Source organism: Notolepis coatsorum, assembly GCF_963971535.1.
Source record: "Notolepis coatsorum genome assembly, contig: SCAFFOLD_1378, whole genome shotgun sequence".
Classification (NCBI taxonomy): Eukaryota; Metazoa; Chordata; class Actinopteri; order Aulopiformes; family Paralepididae; genus Notolepis; species Notolepis coatsorum.
In genome coordinates this window covers 1-7,500 of record NW_028173107.1, presented here as the reverse complement: position 1 = coordinate 7,500, position 7,500 = coordinate 1, and the positions used below count along the sequence as shown (strand labels likewise).

The window sequence follows — 7,500 nt, the reverse complement described above, 5'->3', positions numbered from 1 at the left end:
TAAGTGTGTTTGTGTGATCTAAAGTGTGGAGAGTGGGTGCTGCAGTGTGTTGTTTGTTTGAGTGAGTGTGTGTGTGCGTGTGGGTGTGTGTGCTGTGTGCATTTGATGGTTGTTGCATAGTGATTATTGTTCGTTAGCGATTATTGTTCATTTAGCAGCCTGATGGCCTGGGGATAGAAGCTCCTTCTGAGTCTTTCTGTGCTCGCCATAAGACCATAAGATTGGCCAAAATGTGCTGATAGTCGTCGACTGGTAGATAAAGATTAAGATTCGAATTTTTTGGATCATTCCATTTTGGTTGTGGGGGGGGGGGGGGGGGGGGGGGGGGGGGGGTGCTTAATTAATGTCTGATTTAACTTAAAGACTGCAGCGCTTGTGTCGTCTCCCTCCTTAACCCTTTCACTGCCGCACTACCAAGTTCAATTTTCCTTTATTGCCACACAACCAGGTTGGCATGGTATATTCTTGATCGGTACAGAGTAAACGGTTAACCCTTTCACTGCGACAATACACAGAAGGTTATTAACACTTAACCGTCCGGTAGTGTGATAGTAAAGGGTTAACCTCCTGTAGTGTGGCAGTGAAAGGAAAGGGTTAATGATAATACCTTTGGTTTTATTTGAGGTTTATAACAGTAGGATTGTACTAAGCAGTTGTTGGCTCATTAGCTTGTGATTCACGTGCACTAGAATTCACCAGAATGCAGGAAATTAAGAGCCCTGAATTAATCAGACATTAAGCACCCCCCCACAGCCCAAATGGAATGATCCAAAAAGAAAAGAAAAATTATTATTATACATAAAATATATTTTGCATTCGACTGAGTCGACTACGGCTCCTTTCAATCGATTAGTAGTTGACTATTTGATTAGCCTAAACCTTTGTTTCATCTTCTAGATTAGATTAGATTAGATTAGATTCAAATGTATTGTCCATCATACAGCACAAGTACAGTACAACGAAAAGAAGTTTGGCATCCAACCAGAGTGCAAATGTAACAGTAAAGTGCAACAGTAATATACAATGTACAGGACAGGTGATTAAACTGGGTATAACATATATAAAGTAGTACTACTGAGTAATAGTGCTAATCAGATGTATGTACAGTCAGTGATACAGGTATAAAGACACTATGGTAGTAAGTCATACTGGCCAGCAGCGTAACTAGTAAGAGCAGGTAAGGGATATGTACAGATATAGATATAGTATTAATATGTACAGTGATACAGGTATAAAGACACTATGGTAGTAAGTCATACTGGCCAGCAGCGTAACTAGTAAGAGCAGGTAAGAGATATATAGATATAGTATCTACAAATATGTAAAAATGATTATATGCAGGTATGTACAGACAGATGTGAATAGATATATATACAGTAAGAATAAATATATGTATATATGGTATAATCAGCATTATTGTACATGCTGTCATACAGAGTTACATGGGTTATATGCAGGTGTATTCGTAGGTATGTAGAAGGATTATATGCAGGTATATTCAGACAGATATGTATATATATATATATGCTGAAAATATAGATATATAATGTATAATATACATTATATATTGTTTAACCCTTCCTCTCCTGCAGATGTCTTAAGCCAGACATGGGGAAGAAAGGCAAGAACAAGACTCAGATAAAGAAGAAAACTCTCAACCCAGAGTTTAATGAGGTCGGTTTTCACATTTATATATATTATTTTTTTTCAAGTGCATTTAAAAACGAGGTTAGATTTTATTTTTAAAAGGCACATATATGATATAATCTGTCCTCAAGCTGTCATCGACCCAAATGCGATTCGGACCACTTTGCACTCAGTTCCATCTGCTCAAAAAATACAGAATCAGAAAACATCTCCTGCTCCGTTTTTACTTTCTACCAGGCCATCATTCAAGCATCCTCACCTTCTCCATAACAGTTTGGTACAGCAGTCTGGACACTCACTCCAAAAACAAACTCCAAAGAATAATCAATAAATCCTCCAAAATAAATAAATATAATCCTGCCCTCCGGAGGCGCTACAGATCCCTGACCACCAAAACATCCCGCTTTAAAAAACAGCTTCCTCCCCACTGCCATACGGACACTGAACTCCCTGTAGCAACCCCCCCCCCCCCTCCCCTACCTCTGTTGCTATGGACATTGGACATGGACACAAACTGTGATATTGTGGTCTTTGTAATTATGTATTTATGTATTTAACTGCATGTAGTATGTATGTATTGTAAGTGATGTTATATGTTCTATGTTGGAACAATGCTGTAACTGCACTGAAAACAAATTCCACCAGCTGGCTGGGTGGGCATTAACTCCTAAGCTGCGACAGCCCATATCAGGGCAGTTTTTCGGACTTTTTGCAACCGGCACTTTGGCGACCCCTAGTGGCTTGGGTATGCATATTTTGTAATACAATATATATATCGAATTGAAGGCTTATTTGTTGCCTGTCGATAGCGACAAAATACGACAAAATCCGTTCAGCGGTTCTCGAGTTACATGCCAGTATTTGAGGCTTGTTCAAAGTACACGGTATTGTGCAAAATACCACTCCGACTCAGGCTGCAGTAGTTCCGTCAATTTAGATCCAATTTCAAAAATGATTGTGGATCGTTGTAGCCAATGAGTGTGGCTTCCAATGATACCCCATGTGGGGATGTGTGAATCAGGGATCTAGGTGAGCAACTAAATTCTTTAACAGGAAGCCAAATGAATTGAAGTCTATGAGAAAACTGAGTTTTTCTTTGTACACAGTTTACCAAAATCACTCCTAATCACTCATTTCTGAACGGATCTTTATGAAATTCGGATATGTACTACATAAGGCTTCCGGCTATGGCTCCGTCTGGATTTAAGCCATACCCCCTTCTGGGGAAATACTACCTCTGGACTACTAACTACTACAGAAAAACTTGAGTAACAAGTCTTTTTACAACTCAGTTCAGACCTATGTAACTCTATTATAGCTATAGCTATAGCACTAAAAGTGAATTTTCTTCTGGAATCAGAAACTTCAGAATGTCATCTTTCAAACGAGACCAGGCTCATGCATGTGCTATAAGTATAAAGTATGTTGTTTTGGTTTGCAAAAAAAGTATGCAGTCCTCAAAAAACGAAAACTAAAATGGCCAATTTTGGAGGCGGCGCCTGTTAATTAAGATTCTAATCTAATCTGCTCTTGTTTTGCTCTGTTGGCGCTGAAGGAGTTCAGCTTCGAGATCAAGCACGGCGAGCTGGCCAACAAGACCCCTGGACCTGTCCGTGTGGGGACTACGACATGGCAAGTCCAACGACTTCATCGGTGAGTCCTCCAGGCCTCTCACTCTGTCCCTCTGTCCAGGGGGTCCGCCCTCTCACTCTGTCCCTCTGTCCAGGGGGTCCCCCTCTCTCTCTGTCCCTCTGTCCAGGGGGTCCGCCCTCTCTCACTCTGTCCCTCTGTCCAGGGGGTCCGTCCTCTCACTCTGTCCCTCTGTCCAGGGGTCCCCCCTCTCTCTCTGTCCCTCTGTCCAGGGGGTCCGCCCTCTCACTCTGTCCCTCTGTCCAGGGGGTCCCCCCTCTCACTCTGTCCCTCTGTCCTGGGGGTCCCCCCTTCTCTCTCTGTCCCTCTGTCCAGGGGGGTCCCCCCTCTCACTCTGCCCCTCTGTCCAGGGGGTCCCCCCTCTCACTCTGCCCCTCTGTCCAGGGGGTCCGCCCTCTCACTCTGTCCCTCTGTCCAGGGGGTCCGTCCTCTCACTCTGTCCCTCTGTCCAGGGGTCCGTCCTCTCACTCTGTCCCTCTGTCCAGGGGGTCCGCCTCTCTCTCTGTCCCTCTGTCCAGGGGGTCCGCCCTCTCTCTCTGTCCCTCTGTCCAGGGGGTCCCCCTCTCTCTCTGTCCCTCTGTCCTGGGGGTCCGTCCTCTCACTCTGTCCCTCTGTCCAGGGGGTCCCCCTCTCTCTCTCTGTCCCTCTGTCCAGGGGGTCCGCCCTCTCACTCTGTCCCTCTGTCCAGGGGGTCCGCCCTCTCACTCTGTCCCTCTGTCCAGGGGGTCCGCCCTCTCACTCTGTCCCTCTGTCCAGGGGGTCCGCCCTCTCACTCTGTCCCTCTGTCCAGGGGGTCCGCCCTCTCACTCTGTCCCTCTGTCCTGGGGGTCCGCCCTCTCACTCTGTCCCTCTGTCCAGGGGGTCCCCCTCTCTCTCTCTGTCCCTCTGTCCAGGGGGTCCCCCCTCTCACTCTGTCCCTCTGTCCAGGGGGTCCGCCCTCTCACTCTGTCCCTCTGTCCAGGGGGTCCGCCCTCTCACTCTGTCCCTCTGTCCTGGGGGTCCGCCCTCTCACTCTGTCCCTCTGTCCAGGGGGTCCCCCCTCTCACTCTGTCCCTCTGTCCAGGGGGTCCCCCCTCTCACTCTGTCCCTCTGTCCAGTCGCCCATCATCCATCCCTCCCTCCATCCCTCCCTCCATCCATTAATCCATCCATCTGTCCATTTATCCATCCCTCCCTCCATCCCTCCTTCCTTCCATCCATCTCGGAAGGTCTGCTGCCAAAGGAATCATCAAAGTGGTGCACAGCACACACACACACACACACACACACACACACACACACACACACACACACACACACACACACACACACACACACACACACACACACACACACACACACACACACACACACACACACACACAGCACAGCACAGCACAGCCTCCATCATTACTCCGTTGGCGCTGACCGGTCCGTTCTGTGGTTCTTCTTCTGCCCGCAGGCGGCTGCCAGCTGGGCATCCAGGCCAAGGGGGAGGACCTGAAGCACTGGTACGAGTGTCTGAAGAACAAGGACAAGCGGATCGAGCGCTGGCACGTCCTGATGAACGACAGCAGCGCTCAGTTTGAAGACTGAGGACCCCCCCCCCCCCCCCCACCTCTGTGAATTAACCCTCTGTCTTCCAAGGAACCAGGTGCATAAACAACATGGCTTCCTCCTGGATTTACATTACGAGCACTTCCCCCCAGTTGGCGAACTGAGCGGTGGTTGACCTCCTCTAGGGATGACTTCCTGCTGCTCCGCCTACGTCCTGCTGCCCCGCCTACTTCCTGCTGCTCCGCCTACGTCCTGCTGCCCCGCCTACTTCCTGCTGCTCCGCCTACTTCCTGTCCCGCCTACTTCCTGCTCTGCATCCATTCAGTATGTCGTTCTCATTTCAACCACTACATCACCCTTACCTTACACTACATCACCCTTACCTTACACTACATCACCCTTACCTTACACTACATCACCCTTACCTTACACTACATCCCCCTTACCTTACACTACATCACCCTTACCTTACACTACATCCCCCTTACCTTACATTACATCCCCCTTACCTTACACTACATCACCCTTATCTTACACTACATCACCCTTACCTTACACTACATCACCCTTACCTTACACTACATCCCCCTTACCTTACACTACATCCCCCTTACCTTACACTACATCACCCTTACCTTACACTACATCACCCTTACCTTTACACTACATCACCCTTACCTTACACTACATCCCCCTTACCTTACACTACATCACCCTTACCTTACACTACATCACCCTTACCTTACACTACATCACCCTTACCTTACCTTACACTACATCACCCTTACCTTACACTACATCACCCTTACCTTACACTACATCACCCTTACCTTTACACTACATCACCCTTACCTTACACTACATCCCCCTTACCTTACACTACATCACCCTTACCTTACACTACATCACCCTTACCTTACACTACATCACCCTTACCTTACCTTACACTACATCCCCCTTACCTTACACTACATCACCCTTACCTTACACTACATCACCCTTACCTTACATTACATCACCCTTACCTTACACTACATCACCCTTATCTTACACTACACCACCCTTACCTTACATTACATCACCCTTACCTTACACTACATCACCCTTACCTTACCTTACACTACATCCCCCTTACCTTACACTACATCACCCTTACCTTACACTACATCACCCTTACCTTACATTACATCACCCTTACCTTACCTTACACTACATCACCCTTATCTTACACTACATCACCCTTATCTTACACTACATCACCCTTACCTTACATTACATCACCCTTACCTTACCTTACACTACATCCCCCTTACCTTACACTACATCACCCTTACCTTACACTACATCACCCTTACCTTACATTACATCACCCTTACCTTACACTACATCACCCTTATCTTACACTACACCACCCTTACCTTACATTACATCACCCTTACCTTACACTACATCACCCTTACCTTACCTTACACTACATCACCCTTATCTTACACTACATCACCCTTATCTTACACTACATCACCCTTACCTTACACTACATCACCCTTATCTTACATTACATCACCCTTATCTTACACTACACCACCCTTACCTTACCTTACCTTACACTACATCACCCTTACCTTACACTACATCACCCTTATCTTACACTACATCACCCTTACCTTATCTTACACTACACCACCCTTACCTTACATTACATCACCCTTACCTTACACTACATCACCCTTATCTTACACTACATCACCCTTACCTTACCTTACACTACATCACCCTTACCTTACCTTACACTACATCACCCTTACCTTACACTACATCACCCTTATCTTACACTACACCACCCTTACCTTACATTACATCACCCTTATCTTACACTACACCACCCTTACCTTACCTTACACTACATCCACCTTACCTTACACTACATACCCCTTACCTTACACTACACCACCCTTACCTTACACTACACCACCCTTACCTTACATTACATCACCCTTACCTTACACTACATCACCCTTACCTTACCTTACACTACATCCCCCTTACCTTACACTACATCACCCTTACCTTACACTACATCACCCTTACCTTACATTACATCACCCTTACCTTACACTACATCACCCTTACCTTACCTTACACTACACCACCCTTACCTTACACTACATCACCCTTACCTTACACTACATCACCCTTACCTTACATTACATCACCCTTACCTTACACTACATCACCCTTATCTTACACCACCCTTACCTTACATTACATCACCCTTACCTTACACTACATCACCCTTACCTTACCTTACACTACATCACCCTTATCTTACACTACATCACCCTTATCTTACACTACATCACCCTTACCTTACATTACATCACCCTTATCTTACACTACACCACCCTTACCTTACCTTACACTACATCACCCTTACCTTACACTACATCACCCTTATCTTACACTACATCACCCTTACCTTATCTTACACTACACCACCCTTACCTTACATTACATCACCCTTACCTTACACTACATCACCCTTATCTTACACTACATCACCCTTACCTTACCTTACACTACATCACCCTTACCTTACCTTACACTACATCACCCTTACCTTACACTACATCACCCTTATCTTACACTACACCACCCTTACCTTACATT

At 46.1% G+C, this 7,500-nt stretch overlaps 1 pseudogene across 1 annotated transcript in view; it reads left to right on the top strand.

Moving 5' to 3' along the window:
• LOC311247889 (rabphilin-3A-like) overlaps nt 1-4,872 on the top strand; it is a 41,284-nt pseudogene extending 36,412 nt beyond the window's left edge. The window contains exons 10-12 of the transcript in view: nt 1,593-1,674; nt 3,203-3,300; nt 4,739-4,872. The product of the transcript in view is annotated as a rabphilin-3A-like (transcript). The remainder of the gene's footprint in view (nt 1-1,592; nt 1,675-3,202; nt 3,301-4,738) is intronic.
• The last annotated feature ends 2,628 nt before the right edge of the window (nt 4,873-7,500 follow it).